General features: G+C 45.6%; 1 protein-coding gene and 1 non-coding gene across 5 annotated transcripts in view; both read right to left on the bottom strand.

Moving 5' to 3' along the window:
- NRXN3 (neurexin 3) overlaps positions 1-23,470 on the bottom strand; it is a 1,780,548-nt gene that overhangs the window by 1,537,243 nt on the left and 219,835 nt on the right. The window lies entirely within an intron of this gene.
- On the bottom strand, positions 23,191-23,354 carry LOC142426878 (U1 spliceosomal RNA). The gene has a single exon (XR_012779765.1). It is a non-coding gene; the product is annotated as a U1 spliceosomal RNA (small nuclear RNA).

A 23,470-nucleotide genomic window follows, 5' to 3' on the forward strand; every position in this document is an offset into this window, starting at 1 on the left:
TCCTTGGTTTACCAGTGTGTTATAAAGAAAACAAACGGCTTTATATTAGCTATCGTGAACACAGTATTAGCCAGTACAAAATGAATCAGTAGCCAGTGCAGGGCACAAACACAAAGAGTTGCAGGAATTGACAGAATGGACAACACTCTTCAGCCCATCATAGCCTGCTTCATGAAGGATCGGGAGCTTAACTGGCTCTGGAAGGAAACATGGGGTTTGGAATCATTGTCATTTCAGTGCAACAGTAATACCTCCTCGGTAGTAACATTAAGGATTATCTGTTGACTCACAGATTGGAGGATGGGAAGGCATGATTAGGGTCTGGGTGACTGTATGTATTTTATGGGTCTTTTCAGTGGCGTCTGAAGGGAGAAAGAGAAAGACTCTTTGAGAGCCTAGACTCGGTGGAAATGTAGGAGGCTCGGAGTGAGCTAATGAGTAATGCTTATCTTTCTCTACAAGATAACCTTGACACAAATGGGGCACTTTAAAGGAGGGTAAGTGACTTCCAGCCCACTCACCAAGATTGACGGAGGCAGGAATCACGGGGTGGATGGCAGATGGCAGAAAGAAGACCCAGAGAGGTCTCTCCCTTCTATTGTGTGTGTTTTTGGTCTAGAGGAAGGGCGCTCGCTGCTGAAGGAACATTTCAAATCATTTCAGGCAGGTAATGTGTTCCAACAACAAAGGACAAGGTGCGTCTCCCTTTTCCACCCCTCTCTTAAGCGCTACTCAGACATGGGAGGGTCTTCATTCTACTAATTCCCAAGCCATTGAGCAAAACTGTTAAAGAACCCAAGATCATCATCAGGGTTTTGTTTAAACAGTTTTGAAAAGAAAAAAAGAGCCATTTATGTGCAATGCTGTGCATGTAAACCAAGCATTTAGAAAGATCCAAGATTACAAGTTTATAGAGAATAGATCATGGTTAGACACCAGCGGTGTATGCTCTTTTTTGCATATGAACGTATAACTATCTCTAAGTCTTCCTGGCTGTCTAAGCTTCACTGAACAGCACACTCAGTTTTGGACACTTTATTTTGTACCTATTTTACCGTACTTTTCACCCCCTGAGGCAATTAATTCTGCAGTATCCAACTGCAAAGTCAAACCAAGTTTGTGGTTGTTCGGTTTTGATGACCAAGCAGCGTTACAGTGGGAGAGTAAAGACGCGAACAGCCCTGGACAATGAGTGAGGAAAGTAGCCTTCTTCTAAGGCTCATTGTTCTCGATCTTAGTTCCACATTAGGATCACCTGGAGCGCTTCAGTCATGAATGTCAAGGGCCAGCCCTCAGAAATGCAGCTGGTCTGGAAAGTGGCCTGGGCCTTGGGTTTGTTTTTGTTTGTTTTGAGATTTCTTGTTCAAGTGCTCGGTCAAGTTGAGCTCCACTGCTCTAAAGGCTGATGTAAATAAGTGGCTCCTGGCAGGCTTGTTCACGCCCAGGCTGCTTGATCCCACCCCCAGAGTTTCTTTATCATTAGACCTGAGACGGGCCCAAGAAGTTGGATTCCTAACATGTTCTCAGGTAGTGCTGATTGATACTGTGGATCAGGGGGCGATATGTTGCCAAAGGCAGATTTGCCCTCAGCTCTGAGGTCAATGAGCCGGGGTTCGAATCTGCTCTGTGGTGCTACAGGATGAAATCTAGATCATCTATCGCCTTAATGTCACAGCCATAGAAAACCTCATGGAGTTCAGTGTTCTTCTGATTGACATGTGGTCTCCAGGAGTCAGACGTGACTTAATAGCAATGTATTGAGCTTGATGTAAGCTATGGAAGTCAAGCCAGTTCGTTATATTAAATCAGTATTTCCTAAAATGTGACTCCTAAATTTACTCCTTAAAACACAGATTCTGTATAGCCAATCCAAAATAGGTAATCTAGAGAGACGGCAGAGGAATTTAGGGGGGGGGGGCAGTGGGCGGGGAGCTAACAGCAAAGAGGACAAGAAGAAAATGTTCTGAAATTGATTGTGGTGACGACTGCATGGTCCTTCTTAAAAAGACAGAACCAATAAATTGTGTGATATGAGAAGTTTATGAAAATAAAACTATTTAATAAAAAACTGACTGGTTTTAGAACAAAGCAGATTCTGATACATGGAATCCGAAGACCTGGGAATCCACAATTTGAAACAAGATCTCCCAAGGTTTTTGTACAGACTCGGCCACATGTGCATTCCTGTGCAGCACAGTAATTTTGTTTCATTTGCATCTTGCTCCAAATATTCTTTTTGCTGAAGTTGAATGTGTGATCACAGGAGCGTTTTCTAGTTACATTATGCTATTTTACTGGGGAAACTATAGACTGGACTGGTTTGGGTAATCTGACCCATCGATGGATTAACCCTGGGGAAACACTTTACTGTGGGGTGTGCAGTATAATACCAGGGGCAATTATCGGTGTAATGTTTATAACCCTATTGGCATGTGAGATGATTAGGAGGCAAACTTTTAAGCGCATGCTTTGCAAATCCAACACCATTAGCTAAGTGTTCTTAGAACAAACGTGTAAAAGTGTCAGGAAGGTCTTTCAAATCTTTTGGCACAGTAGAATCACCCAAAACTAACAACCAAACGCACTGCCGTCAACTATAGTCTGACTCATAGTGACCCTGAAGGACAGACTAGGTCTCCCCACTATGGATATCTTTATGGGAGTAGAAAGCTTCTCTTCCTGTCATGGAGAGGTGGGGTTTCAAACTGCTGATCTTGTGGGTAGGAGTCCAACACTTACCCTAAAACACTCCAGGAGCTGGAGGAGGGAAGAGTTGGGGAGTCTTTCTACCAAACCGAAAACCAGACTCACCGCCATTGAGGCGATGCAGGCTCATAGTGATCCTATATGACAGGGTAGAACTGCCTCTGTGGGTTTCTCAGACTCTGTTTATGGGAGTAGAAAGTCCTGTCTGTCATCCTCAGAGTGCCTGGTGGTCTGGAACTGCTGACCATGTGGATCGCAGCCCAACTTGTAACCACTACATCATCAGAGCTCCTAAAATTGCCAGGGATGCTTAACAAAAGCATAGATTCCCAAGTCACAGTTCCAAAGAGTCTTCAGTCCTGGGTGGAGCCTAGGATTCAGGATTTAGCTAGGAGAGTGGATGATTTATCTATCATTAGGACTTTCAATAAACCCTCTGGAGAGTTTATAGATAGCAAAAATGAGGCCTTCGGCCAACAGTCAGCCACAACCCACTATCCAAAGGAGTGAACCATTCCAGAAGCAGGCTCTCCAGGCCCAGCCAAGCCTACGTCCTAGCCAACACCCTCACTGCAAACTTGCAAAGCCAAGCCATAAGCGCCCAACTCAGCCATTCCTAAATTTCCTGATTCACAAAAACTGTGTGAGCTAATAAATGTTTATCGCTATCTTAAGACCGCTAAATTTGGGAACGATTTGATATACAACAATAACTAATATAGTTGGTTTAGGCTAAGTATGGCGTCCGGGTACTACCCTCAGGCCTCTCCCTGCAACAATTACTGAGCAGGCATCACAGGCAAAATTATTCCATCCCTTTTCCCTTAATTTACTCCATTAAAAAGGAGTTTCACAATAAAGAGGTTTTTCTTTTAAAGACTCTTCGTAGCAGCCCTACTGTATCAAACAGGATTGGTTTTAAATGAACATCCGTGTACTTCTCTAGCTGCCAAGGGAGCTGTGAGGCTTAATTAATTACAGATTTTAGGATGAAAGGAGAATTGGGCATTGAGAATTCTCATCAAACAGGACCAGGAAAAATGAAGAAAAAGGCTTTTTTTCCCCCTCTCTCCCTGCTTGCTAAATTCATTTCACCTAGAGCTTAGCCAAAACTGAGTCACCTATTGTTGAAAGACTATGCCGGGTTTTTTTTGCTGAGTGCAGAGTGGAGACAAGCCAGCCAGAAGCAGAACAGGGAGCCCCTGTCCGTTATCTTAAAATAGGTTCCTTTCCCAAAATAAATCCCAACCCCTCTTTAGGGAACAGCAAGGCCCCTGAATCACCTGAGCTTCCAAGGAGGCACAGCGAGATGAGACAGGCACATGAGCTAAGTCCCATAGAGCAAAACGACCTCCGTTTGTAACCAAACCACTAACCAGGCAACCCCTAGGGACTCTGGCATCTTCCCAAGGCAAACATGAGGAGGAAGAAAGGTAATCTTTGGGTTCTCCTTGATGTTCAATGGTCCTGGCCCTGACAGAGGAAGCCTGGCAGGACAGAGCACACTCTCCATGTCATAGTGAGATGGAGAGTGGTAGAGAGGCCAGGTGGGAAATTTTCCAGGTTACAGAGCCAAGAGTCAAGAGTTTCATCCCTGGGTCGCCAATGAACAAATGATCGTAATTGTGTATCTCTGATCTTCAACTCCCTCATTTCAGAAATGCCATTGATATTGATATTGATTGGCCTCTAGGCACCAAGGCTACCACCCCTCTATCCAGAACCCCCACCCCCTAGACCTCTAAATTCCAGAGACTGTCCCTAAGAAGAAAGCTAAACGAGGTCATTGGGCCATCATATTGAGGTCCCCATCATGGAGAGCCTTGTCCATTCTCTTATGTCTCAGGAAGGAAGGTGTGGCCTATAGATCAGTATTAAATGCCTATTGATGGAACAATCCCTTGTCTAGAATTAATTCTTGAGTTCTAGTTTTGGTTCAGCTACATACCGACTATCTCACCTTGGGCAGTTGCTTCTAGAAATGTTTGTTTTGGGTTCCGCCCCCCCCCCCCCCCGCAGTGAAATGTGTATGCTAATATCTGATCCCTTTAGAAGAGTTGGGAGGCTCCCAAATAGAAGGATTTTTATCATCTGGAAAGTGCTTCAAAATGTAAATCATTGTGATGCTGGACATTTCCATAGATGACATTAGACCATTTTAAGACAGTAGACATCTTCATTTCCTCCTCATGCCCCTTTCCCTTCTCTTCTGCTTCGCTGCTAGACCGTGCTAGCCATTGCCCTACCTGAGAAGTGCCATTGTGCACACTAAAACCCAAATGTGATAACCAGCCCCAGGGGCATTCAAGATCAAAAGGAACCCGTGATTTCAATGCAGAATATTTCTGGTAAACTCTTTAAGGAAGGGTCTCTATATCTTGATTATGAAAGCAAAGTGCCCCACCCCACCTGCTAGAAATTGCTCTGGTATCTCCTATGAGTTCAGCTGTCTGTCTACATAAGGGATTGGTTTCAGAACACCGTGTAGACACCCAAATCTGGAGATGTGAAAGTCCCTTACCCAAAATGATGAAGTGTTTTCACACAACACTACATGGCTTCACGTGTTTGACGATTCTCTAGATTCCTTACTTATAATACCGAAGACAATGTAAATACCCCATGATGTTACCTCTTAGCCCTTAAGGGTTCTCAACCTGTGGGTCACGATCCCTCTGGGGGTTGAATGACCCTTTCAAAGCGGTCGCCTAACACATCCTGCATATCAGATATTTACATAACGAATCATAACAGTAGCAAACTTACAGTTATGAAGTAGCAACTAAACTAATTTTATGGTTGGGGGTCGCCACAAACTGAGAAACTGTATTAAAGGGTGGCGGCATTAGGAAGGTTGAGAACCACTGCCTTAAAGGATTGCTTTGACCAGCTCACATGCTGGCCAACCACCACCACCATTTTCAGTCCACGGTTAATTGAGCCCCCGGATATGGACAGCAGACTATATATCTATGGTCCTAACTTAACTGTGGTGATGAGAGCCTAAATTGCACACAAGAAGCATCGGAGAAGTGTGTTAGAAGTGCAGAGATTCTGGCTCTGTCTACCTGGGGTGGAAGTCCACACGTTATCCTTTTCACAGACCTGCTTTGCTCCAAAGTGATTCTGATGGCCACTTTGAGGGACCCTGAACTGGGGTGGGGGTGGGGTCATTGTTAGGGGCACCCCTAACAGGAGCCAACCATTCTCTTGTGCAATTTAATATTCTTCCCAACCAGATGAGGCTTTTAGAGGCCAAAAATAAACTAAGGGAAAGTCAGAGAGGCCAGCCAAACACCCAGATGATTAAAACTCTGTCGGGAATGATTTATGAACACAGAGAGAAAGAAAAAACCAACACTGAATATTCCATTGTTGACTCAGTAACTGCCTATAGAGGCAGATCACTGGTCTACAAATATTTATAAGACCTTAATAACATAAAGGTCCATGTATTCTCTAATATGTGACAAGGTCAAAACTCAGAGTAATGGGATGGGCTCAGGGAAGAGGCAGTTTTAGGTTTGCTAGCAATGAAGGCACAAATTGAGATCTAAGATATTCACCGTCTCTGAAAATATAAAGGAGATGCAGAACACAGTTGCCCCTAGAATGAAAGCTAACTTAATAGGAAAGAGTAGAAGGTCAGAGGGCATCATGGAGCATTTTATACTCCAGACTTGACCAGGAAGGTTTCCTACCAACTCTCTTACAAGCAAGATTAGTGCCGATTAAGTCCTTACTATGCCAAACTCCAGGTACTGATTCACTTTGGATCCTCAAAATCTCTGTGCCGCAGCCTCCAGCTGCTCCCATCCCCAAGCCCTGGCTGGCACCCAGCAATTTCATGCCAATTGGAGCCCACCCAGAAATTTAGAAGACTCAGTCATTATGCCCCTTTATGTGACTTGCAACCCTGGAAACATTGATTGTTCACAGTGGCAATTAACTATCTAGGTCAGTGGTTCTCATCTCTGACTGCACATTAAATTTATCCAGAAAGTCCTGTTTTGTTTTTTAAGATAGATGCTTCCACCCTAGTCCAGGCCAATTAGAGTCTCTGGTGGTAGATCTCTAGAATCTATCAAACAGCCAGTAGGATAACACTTAACTAGCACATAGTTCTTACTTGGGCTACACGGAATTTTCTGGGAATATATTTTTGAACTATTGATTATGAATTAAGTGAAGGTTTACAGAGCAGATCATGAGTTTTCTAGGCAATCTACACACATTTTGGTTAACCCATTCTTTGTAATCCCTTTGGGAATATTAAAAATCATAATAAAACCAGTGCCTATCCCAAAAAAGTCAAAGATAATTTGTCTGCGGTAGAACACAGATATCAGTGTTGGTTTTTTAATGATCCTTAGGTGCTTTGTAATATGTAGTGTGGACAACACTCTCCTTATGGAAAAAGCTCCACGAGGGAAACTCGAGACCCGTCTCACTCCACTCTTGACCTTCCTCAGTCTGCACGCTCCGACTTCTCCTGCTGACACTCTTGTCTCAATGACTATGGTCTCGATCTTCAGCACCCAAGCTGGGCTTCCTTCGTCGTCTTGGAGTCTACCATCATCTTCACTCCCATGTGCAAGATCTGCTTCTCCTGCATCGCTGCTACCATCTCTCAGCATTCTTCTCTCACCAAGATGGTCAGTTCAACTTTCTAATATACTCCCACACCCCAATATCTTCTCTGCGGTGGGATATTGATGAAAAGCATGGCATCGGTCCTTCACACCACCTGTCCCGACGCCCTTGGAATTGGAAGCTCACAGTTCTTTTCAAATGGAAGTGCCATCGATTTCCCTCCTCTTTGGATCGGGGTTGGTCCTGTGACTTGTTCCAGTCACCAGGACCCAACAGAAGGGGTGTGTCAGCACCAAGGCTAGACCTCAGAGAATGCTCGTGCGCCTACTCTTTTGCCTGCTTCTCTGTGATCACCATGTGTCCACCACATCCTATAAACAAATACACGCTAACCTCCTGAAGGGTGAGAGACCATGCGGAGCAAGCCTCCAAGTATGTGAAAGCACCCAGCAAAGATCCACAGAGCCACTGAACCTCCCCATCGCCAAACCCAGATAGATGAGTTACCCCGTTGTGCACTGAGACCAGAGCAGAAGACCTACCCAGTCAACCCAAGACCTGTGAGAAATACTATTGGGCTGGGTGTTTCAAACCACTAGAGTTTTTAGATGGTTACAGTGATAGCCAATCAATGCTTGCCTAAACAACCATAAAAATAATTGAACTACCACTAATAATACTAGTGACCATTTACAGACAATATAGATTGAATATATATATATATATATATATATATATATATATATATATATATATACATATATATTTATGGAATGCATGCACATGCTGTCTTACAAAAAAAGTTTAGAATGAACCACAGGCAAGCTGAGAACATTTTTGGTGTGTTTGTATGTTGTCTAAATTTTCATATGCATAATAGTCTTTTAAATTTTTTCTAGATGACAATTGCAGTCTGCTATGTAATTTCACTGCTCAAACGTGTATCCATGTCTCCAAAAGTACAAGATATAAATGAGTCTGGACAAGTACAACAATAGCAACAACACAGATGAACCCAATACATGAAGATGTGCCCATAATAAGCAAGGCCCAAGTGGCATCACTGTGTGTTGTGCACTGTCTCCTGGGTGCTGCCACAGGGGAAATGGCGGGAGAATTTAGCTAGTACATAGCACAGCAGTATGGATGGGAAAGGCCAAAGTGCAAATAGCCAGAATGGTAGCAGCCCATTTCAGATCCATGTCATCCATGAGGAGTTACTCTCATACAGATTACACAGTGGTCATAGCAAGTTAATATTACTTAATCTAAAATTTTTCTTCCTTGTATTATTGTTGTTTGTAACATATAAACTTGAGTTTTATGTCTATTGTATAATATTTTTTAAATTCCTAACACATTTTATGTTTGTTAGCATTGGAGTAACATGACACCAAACATGACAATTCAAATGGAAGAGGGAGCGATACGAGCTTTAAATGTCCCATCCCCTGCTTGAAAAAGGCCGATTCATGCATGTTTAAGAAATTTTATATAAGTTTAATGCTGAGCTGCACACTACAAAGGTATCATCTTTCCCAGGGAAGGGCTGAACAGGTGCTAAGAAGAGGTAGTTAAATGTTCACGCCCATACCCCCACATATAGGAAGAACTGGATTCTGATGCCTGTTCTGTCTGATTCCAAAGACTGAACTCTTTGTGTGGCATCCAAAAACATGGGTTTGATCAAAGCATCAAACTTCTTTGAAGTTTTTAAAGAGTTTTTAAAGTTTTCCCTCGTTTCCCATTGTCTTTATGGAATTTTAATCCTCAACAAAGCATCCACCGTCCTCCACATGCCATTTAATGACTACCCCCTACTTCAGTCAACACTAACAAGTGTGACAGCTCACTTCTGCCAAAGACCATCTGGCACTTGACCTACAAACCCCCACCCGATCTTCCTGGTGCAACTCAAATGCTACCTGTGAATTTGTTTCTCTGATCCACAACTCCATCCAAATGTGATCTACATCCCTGTGTACAGATCCTGGGCAGAGAGCGTGTACGCCATCTTACATCATTGTGGCTTATCGTGTCTGTCTTCCACCAGAATGATGATCTGCTAGAGAGTAGTAAATAGATGGCCATGCACTATTTTTGTGATGATACTAGTGTCGTGTTTGCTTGCTCTTCACTATGAAGGTAAACAAGCTCATTGTAGAAACCCAGACAATTCCAGAAAACAAGTAGATAAATGACTACTACTCTGTTACACTTATTTTTTCTATCATCTTTTTAAACTTTCATGAAACTGAGTTAATGCTAGATTCACTTCTATACGCTATTTCTCTTTCCTCATTGAATTATTAAATCGTGAACTTTTTCTCATGTTATTTTAACATTTCTTAAAGGTTTGATTTTAATGGCTGCAATTCCGTTGCAGTGAGTGCCATAATTTATTTAGTGTTTGCCAATATTTTGACAATCAAAACAATTTTCAGAGTATTTTCCCCTAATACTGTGATCATATTCTTGAATGGTAATCTTTTTATCTGATTTTTATTTTGAATCATTCCTTGGGAACAGACTGGAAGTATGCATTTTATATTTCCTCAGGCCAAAAGTTATTGATTTTCTTGCACACAATACTGCAAACACACGCACATACTTGGCATATAGACCCAGGCCTGGCACAAAATAGGCTGCAAGTAGTATGTGTTGAATGACTAAACAAAGAATGAAGAAAAATCAGTATTTGGTATTTCATACAAATGGACTGTTTAGGATCAACTACGGAGCATGGAAAACCCAATTCTACTCAGAGAATAGAGTAGAAATGCCACTGACAATACTTGCCTGTGGTTTGGGGAATTTACTGAGCCATCTCGTTCCTCACTTTCTCCCTAAACAAACTCTCTAATCTGGCCAGCGACTCTAATACCCTGTCCAACTCTGGACTCCTTCTAGCATCTGTCTAGTTAGCTGGTGGATCTCCAAGGACATCAATATATTTTATAGTTGCTTATTAAAGGAGTTAATAAGTAAGTGACGACCACCAAGTTGAGCGCGGATAAGGATATAAATCGAGGCCAAATGTTGCGCAGTTGCTGCTGGGACCTTCAAAGCCATTGGAGCCCAAAGCTTTGATTGGCAGTGGGTCATTCTTGCTAGACCACAGGAAGACAGTCTATAGCTTGATACATCTGAAGCCAAGAGGCCTTTTCCTGGGCAAGGCATCTCCCTCATCCATTTGAGGGGAAAGTTTCAGTCAGGTGCCACCCATCCCCCACTCATTATTGTGTTTGCTCAGCCACTGTGTGTTCAAAGCAGCTCAAAAGGAAGAGCAAGCACCCTTGGGATATGTTTAAATTCGAGGTCACTGTCATTAGCAGAAAATGCCCTGGTGGCACAGCAGTTAAGCACTTAACTGCTTATAGAAAACTTGGCAGTTTGAACTCACCAGCGACTTCTGCAGGAGAAAAAACATGATGGTCAACTTCCATCCAGACTGCAGCCTTGGAAACCAGGTCGGACAGTTCTGCTCCGCCCTGTAGGGTCCCTGTGAGTCCGAATAGACTCAGGAACAACGGGCTGCGATTGATGATGAGAGGAAGTGCCAAGGGTGGAGATGGCCTGGAGATTGGGGAGCACCATCCCAAATAGGAACTATATTTAATTACGGTCACTTAATTACTCATTTTGCCAAGAAGTCACTTTCATGCCTCGTCATGAAAAGGAAAATAAAAGGGAAAATCAACACAACACGGATTCTTTTTTTTTTTCAAGTAACAAATGAAGATGTTTGATCGTGGGAACTGGAGAGAGACAGCTGGCTAATTCACACACGCTGACGTGCACTCTGAGGCCCGGGAAGCTGAGCAGGTCTTTTCTCATTGCAGCTTGTGTCTGTTTATAGGCCAATCTCTGATATTTTGCATGGTCAAACATCAGGGGTGATGGGGTTGACTCTTTATCTGACTCCCAGAGAAAGCTCATAAACTCTGAGTGAGGAGACTCCTGGAGACCGCCCTACCAGCAACCTCCGGAGACCCATCCTCTGTATCTCCTAGGTGTCTTGTCCCTGCTCTGGATAGGAGGGAATGTTGCTCCTTTGGAGGCAGTGTGACACTGACCCCAGAGGCTGCCCATGGGCTATCAGAGTGACCAAAGCCTTGGGGTTAGGGTGGGGGTGGGGGGCTGAGCCAAGGACCATGGAATAGAGACTCCAGGAAAGAGAAAGCAAATGACCATGTTCGGAGCCAGATGCAATCGGCCTTGTGCTTGGGGATTTCTTTTTTTTTTTTGGGGGGGGGGGGTATTTCTATCATGTGTTATCAATCACACACTCCAGGGCAGGGTAGGGAGTGGGCGGGTGGAGCAGTAGCCTGATTTTATGAGGAGGAAATTTGAAGATCACACAACTGTGAAGTACATTGACTGGAGTTCACAGCCAAAACTCAGGGCCCCAGAGCTCTCTACTGCTGAACGGAAAGAAGATGCATCTTAGATCCGGTCTGACGTCACGCACGCACATATTTTATCTAGGACAGACATGGTCTGGAAAATATACTCTTCAATTATTCTGATTGTTAATCAAGTCTCCTGAAGTGGAAAAGAGGGGGGGCAGAAAGTAAGAAAAAATGTTGAGGAGCTGGGCCACGACAATCCTCACAGCTCAGTTGCCCCGGATAGAAAGGACATATATGTAGGTTCTTTCCCAAGAACCCTGCTGTGGAGAAATGTCATAACCGTTTTCATGTCATGCTCTCATGAAGTTTTTAAAGCCCCCTGGCAACCATAAAAGCCTCCTCAAACCTACGCTTCACGCTGACGACAAAGCCATGTGTCCTTGCCATACCGATCTTTCCCAACCATTCTGCAAACACCTCTCGCCCGTCCGCATCATTAAACCAGTGCTCCCTCTTATGCAGGACTCTGGGCTCACATTGGACCACGAGCCACAAGGTCAGCAGCTGAAATCGACAGGCGCTCTGTGGGAGAGAGCTGAGATTTTCTACTCCTGTCAGGGTTTCCGCTCTCAGAACCTCCTGAGGGAAGTTCTACTCTGTTCTACCCTGTTGCTAGGAGTCGCTAGAAGTCAGAATGACTAGATGGATGTCCATGAGGGAGTTGTCTAGCCTCGGGGACAGTCAGATGCTGATGAAGCTCTGCCTCCCAGGGTGAGCTGAATTGCCCTTTACCAGAAGTACATGAGTGTAAGCTCGCTAGTGTCTGGGAGGATACCATGAGAATGAGGGACGCGTGCGGATGAGAGGAGCATGTGTTTCATCTCAGGCATCTTTGCAAGGACCTTTCTGCTCTGAAACAAGAAGGGCTGCCCAACAGCAGGAGACTTAGAAAGAAAAGGAAAAAAAAAAACCTAGATTTAGAATGGACCCGAGATTGGCACCATGGCTCAGAAGAGGGTCTCCCTCCTTCATCACAGATTCTACTTGACTGTGCTTCCAAACAATTGTAGCGCAAGGATCTACAATGCTCTAGCCCTTTTATACAGATGGCTGAGCTTCGAGATGTGAATTTACGTCCCGCACAGGAACATACAAGCAGGGATGCGTGTGCACTTGTGGGATTCACGAGGGTCTGCCCTGGATAACTATTGGTATTGCGCTGTGATATCCTAAACCTGAGCGTCATGATCTAGATGTGAACCTTATGGTTAGGACTTGACAATCTGGATGTTCATTTACGGGCATCTAAACGTGTTTCTGTGAATCTCTGTCTCTCGGTTGGAGAATGTGTAGACACTTGCCCACAAACCTGATTTCAGACATGCTTATCTTCACTTTCAAATGTGGTACGAATAAATAATTGTGGAAGGAGTGGGGGGGGTTATAAAAGGAAGGAAGCAGGCAGCCTGGCTGGCTAGTGCTCTGGCCAAGCCCCCCTGATTCATCTTCGGACATCCACAGGAAATGAGAAGAAAAACAGAACAAGCCTCCCAGATGCACAGACCACCAGGCATCCCCCGGGAGACCCTCAGTGAGGTAACAGCTCCTACTAGAAGGGAAGAGTGCCCTGCAAGCCAGGGGGACAGTTTTCTTGTGAGAGAGGCAGCTCCTTGGATGTAATGCCCTGCTCCAAATTCCTTGATCACCCAAGTACCAACCAATGTGGCCAGAAAGGGATTTCCAGGGCTCGGAGGTGTTAAAAGCAACTCACTGGAGGAGAGAAGGGAAGCGAAGTTCAAGGAGAATGAAGGCTTACATGAGGCTACTGCTGGCCCTCCCCCAAGGGAAGCCCTCGTGGTGTAGTGGTTCCACGGTGGGCTGCGATCTGCATGGTAGACAGTTTGAAACCCCCAACAGCTCCATGGGAGAAAGTGGACTTTCTACTCCCGTAATCAGTTTGTCTCAGAAACCCACAGGGTGTGCTATGAGTCAGCGTTGACTCGGTGGCCGTGAGTTTGGTGGTTGGCCCCTCCCCGCGTATATGGAATACCTACGTCTGGGCAACATGCCTAGAATAGGACAGAGCGGTTGCTTTGGAGACCAAAAGGATCACAAAATCACAGAAGACGGGCAAGTTCTGGTAAATGAGGTCTCTGTCTCAGATGCACTAGTTGTCTTGGAATCGGCTTCCCCTGACAGCCGACCCCCTGCTTGACAGGATGAACCAGCGCCTGGTCCCGCACCATGCTCACCGTTGTTGGTGTGTTTGAGCCCGTTCTCGCAGCGATGGTGCAAATCCATCTCATGGAGGGGTTTCCTCGTTTCCACTTAACCTCCCTGGGTGGCTCGGCTGGGGACCCGAAGATTGGCAGTTTGAACCCGCCCCGTGGCAGGACAGATGAGAAACAAAAGGCCTAGTGGTCTACTTCCACAACAATTACAGTAAACAAAGCAAAACCAAAAACCCTATAAAGGAGGTTTCCTCTGTAACGCCTGGGGTCCCCATGAGTCACAATCCACTCGAGGGCACATGACAGCAGTAAGGGCCACCACTTGACCGAGCATGACCTGCTGGTGTATCAACTGATCCCTGCTGATGGCATGCCCAACGCCAGCATGTTGAAGTCTCTCCAGCTTTGCTTCTGAAGAGCATGCTGGTTGCCCTTCAAAACAGATTCGTTCTTCTGGAAGTCCGTGGTAGATTGAATATTCTTTATCAACCCTCAATTCAAATCCTTCGATCCTTCAATCATCCTTTTTCACGGTCCAATTTTTGCATCCATAGGAAGCAATTGACAAGATCACAGCTCTGCCCAGCATATTGTATTCATCAAAATGATCTCTTTGCTTTTTTAAACATTTTAAAGAGGTCATTTGCTGGAGATACGCCCCGCCAAAGATATCACTCAATCTCATGGCTTCTGTTTCCATGGATACCAATGGTTGATCCAAGTAGGGTGTACTTTTGTACTTAATCCCTTCTCAATAATGTTTGCATGATTGCCTGTTTAATATCTGGCTTGCTCATTGGACTGTAAACTCCCAGACGGCAAGGATGCTATATCTCTATTTCCCCAAGGAATTAGATAAGCAAGACAAGAGAGATAACGCAATCAGGTCTCCAACTGCTCTTCCTTAAGTCCCAGGGGACAAGCACATTTAATGATCCCAAATAAAGGAAGTTCACAAGGAAAGCCAAGGAATAACTGGGTTCCTACTGTAAGTGATTAGGACATGCCAGAAGGCCATAGATCAGTGCACTGGGTTTGGCAAGAGGGACTGCACATGTCTTCATGGCGTGCCTTGGAGTACCTGGCTGGCCGAGGCTGTCAGTTGAGTTTACCTGAGATGGTCTGAGTCACATACACTCTCTTTTCACCACCTCTTGCCATCAAAGGTTTGCATCCCAGATGAAAAGGATTAATATAAGTCTTTGGGGGACAGATTAGGGCCATTATAAATGGAAACAAACAAAGAACCTGCTAAGTCCAATGATTTCAGTCACCCTTCTAGCAATAGGCTTCTCAGTATGCACGTTTTCTCAGGTAGTTGTCTCTACTCTGAAGAAGTGAGGACAAATCTCTTCTTTGAGATTCCAAACGCCTTAAGGTCCCGTGGATATGACTTCACTTTAATTCACAGAAAGAGTGATGTGGTATTTGGAGAAGAAAGAAGAGACACAACAGAGAAAGACCGGCTAAAAGGAGATCCTAAAGTCTTCCAAGCTGTCTACTTTCTCTGATTACTTTACCTTGACCTTCCTGCCATCATAAGGACCGTGCTTCCTTCATGTGCCTGCTGAGAATGAACCCTAAGACTAGAAGGACCGTAGCAGTATTCTAGCATAGAAAACAAAAATACTAGATCTGGAGGGGGGTGGGAAATGATTCCTATCATCCAAATCACGAGCACCCCTATTTCTACCCCAACGCGGAGAGACAGTCCCCCGGAACAGCAAACATTAAGCCATGCTCCTTGCTCAATAGTGAACTCCTCAGCCGTGTCGGTGCGTGGCTTTGGCGGGAAGAGGTCTTTTCTTAGCAGGTCAGTGAAACACGGCCCGACCAGAGCCGGTGGCCCTGATCCTCGTACTGTGTGAGTGATGGCTTAGAAAAGGGGAGGCAGGCCTAGACACACAGGCTCACCCAGAGGCACCCAGCACCGCGTGAGGAGAAGGCAGCTGCAGGCAGAAGGAATCCCCCAGGGTTTCGAACCGCCACCTCCACCCCACCGAATCTAGGAGAGAGGCGCGGACCTTCACCATGTCGATCCGTCCCTGGGGGAATTGCGCGGATGCGGGCATCTGACCTTCAGAAATAGGAGTCAAAAATGTCTGTTCCATAGAGCTTCTCATTTGGTCCATTGGTTTGGCAGAGCTTGAAAACTAAAATATAGCTCGCTTACTAACAATGCGTATAAGAAGAAAATCTTCTAAAATTGATTGTCATAATGACAATCTTGCTATGATGGAATGATTGAATTGTATGATATGTAGCTTGTGTGCCAATAAAACGGTTTGAGAATTTAAAAGATACATAAGTAAAATAAAGGTCCCTTTATACCATACGTTCTCTCTCTCTCTCTCTCTCTCTCTCTCTCTCTCTCTCTCTCTCTCTCTCTCTCTCTCTCTCTCTCTCTCTCTCCCTATCCATATCATCTCTATTTCTATCTTGTCTATGTTTATGTCTATCTCTATCTCTATCTGTCTCTAGGAGCCCTGGTGGCATAGCTGTTATGAGTTGGGCTACAATACTCAAGGTCTGTAGTGTGAACCCACCACCAACTCCTTGGGAGTAAAATGTTGACTTTCTACTCTTGTCACCAGTTTCAGTCTCAGAAACTCACAGGGACAGTTCCGCCTTCCCTATAGGGTTGTTTGAGTCACCACTGACTCAATGGCAGTGTGAGGAACAGAGAAATTATCTATGTATCCCAAACTCCAATTCAAGCAACTTTATATATAATATACATATTTATTGATCTATTATGTATTCAGAAATTTGGAAACTATATAGATAATATATAAATATACAATATATTATAAAAATAATTTTGAAATTCCCAGACAATAAGTATTTTTCACATTTCTAGGATACTTCCCTCTCTCAGAGAGTTGCTCTATACAAGATTTCCCAAAGAAGCAGGCCATTAGACTCCAAATCTGAGCTACGGCTTCGCTTCCTAAGCCACGTGCACAGACAGAAGTCACGTGTGGTAAATACAACGGTGCAGCCTCCAGACCCTCCCCTTTGGGACTGAAGCACTCATCCCCCCCAGCTGCTGGGAGGGATGGTGGCTGGGGACTTCCAGTTGAGTTTCTCACTGAGACCAGCCCTCAACCAATGGAAGCTACCTTTGCCAAGTCCCCCATCCCCCATTCCTGCAATGACCACCATCCAATGACTAAGATCTTAAGACCCAGAGCACTCACTCGAGGTGGGAAAATTCTGAAGAGCCACCCTAGCTCCAGAGCTCTTCAAGCACCTGGCCGTGATACATCCCTACCCAACTCCTCTCTCGGCCCAGTTTTTGTGGGCATGTCTACCTGCACGTTACCTCTATCGCATGCTCTTTTTTATGTGGAACGTGACTGGGAACCGCTTGCCTTCCTGAAATGCCCGATCACTATTTTCAGTACCGTGGATTCCAGCTCACGGAGGTCCTTGTGGGTCAGCACTGAACCGGGCTCCATGGGGTTTCCAGGGCTCATTTGTCAGCAGGAGGTCTCCAGGCACCTTTCCTGGAGTGGACCTTCGGATTTGTAGCTGAGCATGTTAATAGTTTGCACACCCGGAGAAGTTCACATGGAGTGATCCTGAAAGCATCCGTGGCAGGATGCCACGTGTCCTATTGTGATTCTGAGCTGACCGATTCTGCTTTCCTCCGTAGCACCAGCTCCCAATCAGAAATGACCTCCCTGAGTCACAGAACCCAGAATCCTAAAAGATCCAATCCATTGTTCCCAGCCTCATACTACCCCCACCGGTCACTTCATAACAAAGTGTTGGGGCATGGGGTCTTTCCATGACCACCTCAACTCTCTATGTGTTCCACACTGCATGAGAAACCGCTAAGCGGGCACTTGTCAAAAGTTCCTCTGCAGCGGTTGGTGCCCAGACCAGACCAGGAGGAGGATGAGAATTAGTGTAGCGAAGGCAAAACTTGACATTCAACTAGCATCTTCCCTCTGAGAACCTCATACACTGAACATGAACTCATTTGCTCTGCCAGTATCCCCATGAGATAGACAGCTGAGCAGGCATCGTTTTTAAGAAGGGCTATCCAAGCCACAAAGATGGTAAGAAACTTGTCCACGGTCACATAGCTAAGCAGTGTCCCTATCTTTTGATGCCCTGCTCAAAGTTCATACACTTTTACCATTATTCTCTTGATTCATTTTATCAACCTAAGATGTAACTGAATCTCTCAGAGAAAATCCAGTACATTAGCTACAAGGCTCCAAATATAGTCACCAGATAAACGTAGAAGCCCAAGTAGACGACCGCCAAGGGGTGATGGCCAGACTTGGCGTAGTTTCTAAAAGTGATTTAAAAGGTACCGAAATCAACCTGAAACTGCCTAGGGAGCATCACTGGCCCTACGTCTGAGTTATAAAGCTTGTGAGACTGCATCTGCTCTCACACACAGTCCCTTCGCCAAGCACGGTTCCCCTTTCCATGTTTCTCCCCAAGCCTTCTCTTTCAGGAGAAGGGCCGTCCTTAGTAAACTTAGTTGGAAGCCAGAGCTAGTACCCTTCCTCAGGTCAGAAGGCAGGTATGCTCCATGATCAATATAAGAAAGATAGAGAGCATGGCCCTTCTCTCTCTCTCTCTCTCTCTCTCTCTCTCTCTCTCTCTCTCTCTCTCTCTTTCTCTCTCTCTCTCTCTCTCAATGGTCACTGCACCAACAACCCTGCACCTGCCTTTGGTTCAGTTTCCACATTCATGGAGTGCTCTCAGTGATGCAGTCCACTGCGTACACAGGGCCATCTGATGCCCTTTTTGTCACCCTGTGGGGACTGGGACTCAGGGAACAGATGCCACAGACTTCTCTGATTTCTGATTTTACCCCGAGTAATAAACGGTCTGTGTCTCTCATCCAGGCATTTGAGTCTTCTTGGAATGTGTGTGTCTCTGTGTGTGTGTGTGTGTGTGTGTGCTAGTGTAAATGTGTACACATAGGAGGAGGGACTACAACATATTTGTGGAAAAATAGAATCAAAAGGAAAATTTCCACGAGCTTTTTGAAATATATATATATATATATATATACACTTCTGTGTGTATGCACATGTGTATGAGCCTGGTGGCATAATGGTTATGCATAGGGCTGTGATCCACATGGTTGGTAGTTTGAAACCACCAGTAACTCCAAAGGGGGAAATATAGGACTTTTTACTCCTGTAAACAGGTACAGTCATGGAAACCCAAAAGGCACAGTTATACCCTGTCTTACAGGGTCATTATTAAGCATCTACTTGATGGTAATGAGTTTGTTTTTAAAATATATATATGCACACACTCAGAGAAACACATTGTGCGTGTGTGTATGTGTAGAGCTCAGCTGCCAACCAAAAGGTTGATGATTCAAACCCAGCAGCCCCCCCACAGAGAGGCCTGGGGATCTGCTCCTGCAATGACACCCTACGGGACAGTGGCCTCTGCTTATGCAGTCACTATGAGTTCAAATCAACTCCATGGCGCCTAGCAGCAGAACAGCAACTATAGATCTATGTCTAGGTCTATATCTGCCACTGCATCTAGACAATGCTATATACACATGTCCTATATTATGTATAAATATATATGCTTCAAAATGTTTAGAGAAATTTATTTATCTTTTCATTCCATTTCCATATTTTGTGAAGACCCTTCGCAAATACATGCATACACACACACACACACACACACACACACACACAATTTTTGGCTTGAAAATAGGGTCCAGGCTCTGCCCCTTCACATTTTCTGACTTAATAGCCTTGACCCTCAGTTCCATGCTCTTCGGACTCACTACCATATGTTGCCAAGAAGAAGAAAAATGGGGGGTGTGGTTAAAAGTGAGAGAAGGCAATAAAGGAAAAGACAATGTGTGAAAACGGAAGTCCACATTTAGAGGGCTAGAGGAAAACCCCATGGTAGGGGCAGATGACTCCGAAGGAGAGGTGTGGACAACATGAAACCGTACAAGTGTCATGAAAAGCCATCCTCCCCAAATGCTTGAATCTCCAGGCAGAAAAGTCTTTCCACACTCATGTCTCCATTACAGTTCCCATTCGACACAGAGCGAGGCGAAGGCAGAGCGAGCCCCTAATGAAGCCACTGTGTTGTTTAGTAGAGGGATGGGAGTCTATTCCAGCTCACGGTGATGCTATGTACAACGAAAGGAAGATCTGCCCGGCCGGCTCCAGTCTTCCAACCACAACAGCATTGCTGCTGCTGTTGCGGTGCCCATCTGCCTCGCGGACGGCTTCCTCTCTTGCGTCGAAAATCAATAAGCCTAGGACTCTGCTTTATTCAACTCCTCTGACAAGCCCCGGGGAAGCAACACTCTTCTCTGTGTCTTACTTCTGAGCATCATTCTTTCTCCCCATCCCTTCCAGAGACGCTGTCACCGGGAGCCTCTGGTTTGAGCTCCCTACTGTCAGTGGGGGAGGCTGTCACAGCCGGAAAGACAACAGACCTGTCTGCCCTGTGATTGTTTACAAAGCACAGATCATGCCAGACACATCACAGAGCCGCCGGCAGGCTGATGGGAGGAGAGGACGGTCAGGCGCATCCCACAGCAAGCCAGCTGATGCCCACCGGGTCATTTCACGTGAAAGTCCCCTCAGCTTCCCGACGAGAAGACTCAGGCTTTCCAGAATGAAAGACAGAGGACCATGAAACTGGAGCAGAAAAGCCATATGTGGAAAATCAAGCCTGGGATTCGGAAGAAGGGCGTTCAGAGTCAGGTAGAACCCCAAGCAGGGAGTGCAGCTCCAGGAGCTGAGTTCTGGACGGAGGAGGGAGAAGATTCCTTCCTGCAGAGAGGAGGGAGACTGGCCGCAGGACCCTCAACAGAGCCTTGTCTGCTGAGGGCCTTCTCTGCACTGTGGGGATCATGCTGCTAATCGACTCGGTGAGGCTGGGGCTTGCAAAAGAATCAAAAAGGTTCTGAAGGCACTTGGTAAATAGGAAGCGCCGTACAAATGGCAATGACAACGTCAAGTTTTATTGAGCATCTTCATGAAGGACCAGAGTGAAACAGGCAGGCTGTTCATGAAATCCGCAGAGTCCTCAGCTGGCCACTGCCTGCAGATATACCATGGGACTAGCAAGCCCCCAGGAGTCAGCAAGGTGAAGAACCTCCCAGGACCGTGAGTTTGACGCCTCTCCTCACTATCAACATGCCCTGCTGCAAAGCCTCGCCACCTCCCAGGGTCGCCAGCTAGGGAGAAACCAGAGGAGACCCCCTCTTCTTCCATCCCCATTCCAGGTTGGTCCAGGCTTAATAACAACAATTGCCGTCCCTGATGCCAAATCATGGTGATTCCACGTGCTTCAAAGGAGAACTGTGCCCCGTAGGGCTTCCAGGGGTAGAATTATCACAAGCGGTGGCCAGCCCTGTCTTCTGAAAGGTCCCCAAGTGGATCGGAGTCTCCAACTTTTCCGTTAGCTACAGAGCCCTGTCAGACCACCCAGCCACTCCTCGTGCAGGGGAAGCTGGGGAAGTCTTAAGAAGGGTGGGTCTATGTGAGGGATTGTACCACGGTCACAACATGTGGTGCTCTCTCTGGGCATCTGTGGGTCCTCCTTGTTGGATATGAACCTGGAGACCTGGGATTCAAGATCCTATGCTTTTCCTGAGCTTCTGTCTTGAAGAGAAAAAGCCCCTGATTCTAAGTTTTCCATAGATGCTTGTGAGTACCAAGGCCAAGTTTATCAACAATCTAGCCATCACAGCAGCGGTGTGCACCCAATCAACCCAAGCGAGCTGCTGGCAGAGCCCACCTCATGATCATAGCTCACAAGGCTGTCCATGACCCAGCCCTTGTTGAACCTCAGAGTCGCCCCCCCACCCCCCATCCACTCCCCCACCATCCACAGATGACTCTCCAGCCATGAAGCCCATGTCCAGCTCTGTGATCCTGTGTGATACAGATTTTTTTCTGCCAGAAGCACTGTTATCTTCCCTCCTTACTTGACCAAATCCAACTTGTCTTTGGAATCACAGCTCCCCCCAAACTGCAACTGGATAGGAGAGAATACATTTTGGCTAAGATGCTATGGGATTTGGTTTTAGGGATTATCCTCTTGGGTACATTGGAACTTTAAAGGAAGACTCTTGAACCATAAATACCCATCAAGAACAATTAAACCAAGCAAGACCCACAAGAATGAGCCTTTAATGGTAGCGACATAACATTGTGTCAGAAGAGGTCAGTCAAAACTGGACTCCTTGGTCACCACCTCTTCATCTGACCCACGCTTTCCACTGGAAACCTCTGGGAGCATCCTAGATGTGGCTCAGTGGAAAGTTTGTTCCCAATTCTCAGTTGCTGCTGAGTCAGGTCTGACTCAGGGCAGCTCCGGTGTTCCACAGTAGAACGGTACTCCCCGGGGATTTCAGAGGCTGCATTTTTGGAAATAGATCGTCATGCCTTTCTTCCAAGGCATGATCGGCCGGACTCAAACTTCCCACCTTTCAATGAACAGCCAAGCACATTAGCCATCTGCACCATTCAGGGATCCTTTGTTGTAAGTTACTCCAGTGTAAACTCAACTAGGAAAAGCAAAACCTACTGCAAACGTAACTTACACTCCTCAAACTTACCTAATGCCATCCATAATGGGTTGTTATATTCTGTGCAGCAGTAATTTATTTAGTTATCCATTTATTTTAACTGTAGGGGAAACTAGCAGCTTGACCTACATGCACCATACACACACAGACAAAAAAGACTTGTCTGAGGTGAGATCAGCAGCAAAGCCTCTCTTGATCGGACCATCAGGGAGGTTGGAGAGGGTGCAGGCTATGGTGTGTATTATTAATTTATTATTGGTTCTTATTTTTATAGTTTATTATTAATGGTCCTCACTAAGAAACCCATAAATGGCTACATAAGAAGTTGGCCCTACTTTGTAAAAAACAAGACACTCTCACATGTTGTCGGGGAATTTAATTGAATGAGATCAACAAGTGTTCTCTCCAAGGTTCCTGCCATCCAAGAACGGTGGTACTTATGACCCCTGCTGGTCATGGGGGAGACAATTTAGGGGCATAAAAGGCCTTGCCCATTTCCCTCAGCGCAAGGGAAAGGCCCTAGGATGGGCTTCATAAGACATGGGTACTTGGCCTGGATCGGTCACCAGCCAGGTGACACTAAAAAGCAGCCCTTCTCCTCTCATCCTCAGTGTCATAAGATGTCAAATGGGGTCAATGTGTCCTAAGGCTCTGCGGTGACAGAAATATATGTGTGTCACCTGATCTTGCACCAGCCCCATGATGGGTGTGGATGTGACCATGGTGCTCCTCCTCATGTGTTTGTTTGTTTTTATAGGCAAGAGTGTGAACGCAGTCGCCCACTACCACAAGTTATGCAGTTGAGTTTCCCACATTTGGGGAAACCGCAAGGGTCAGCACATCCGGAGTACAATGGCTGAGCCTCGCCCCGGGAAAACCACCTTTGTGATCATGGTAGCTCCCCTGCCAGGTAAGTATTCTCCTCAGCGTTTTCATGGGCAGATTTTTGTAAGTCCTTCGCCAGGCCTCTTTCCCCCCGTGTCCATCATAGTCAGGAAGCTCTATTGAAACCTTCAGCGCCGTAGCAACAAGAA

Source organism: Tenrec ecaudatus, chromosome 14, assembly GCF_050624435.1.
Source record: "Tenrec ecaudatus isolate mTenEca1 chromosome 14, mTenEca1.hap1, whole genome shotgun sequence".
Classification (NCBI taxonomy): domain Eukaryota; kingdom Metazoa; phylum Chordata; class Mammalia; order Afrosoricida; family Tenrecidae; genus Tenrec; species Tenrec ecaudatus.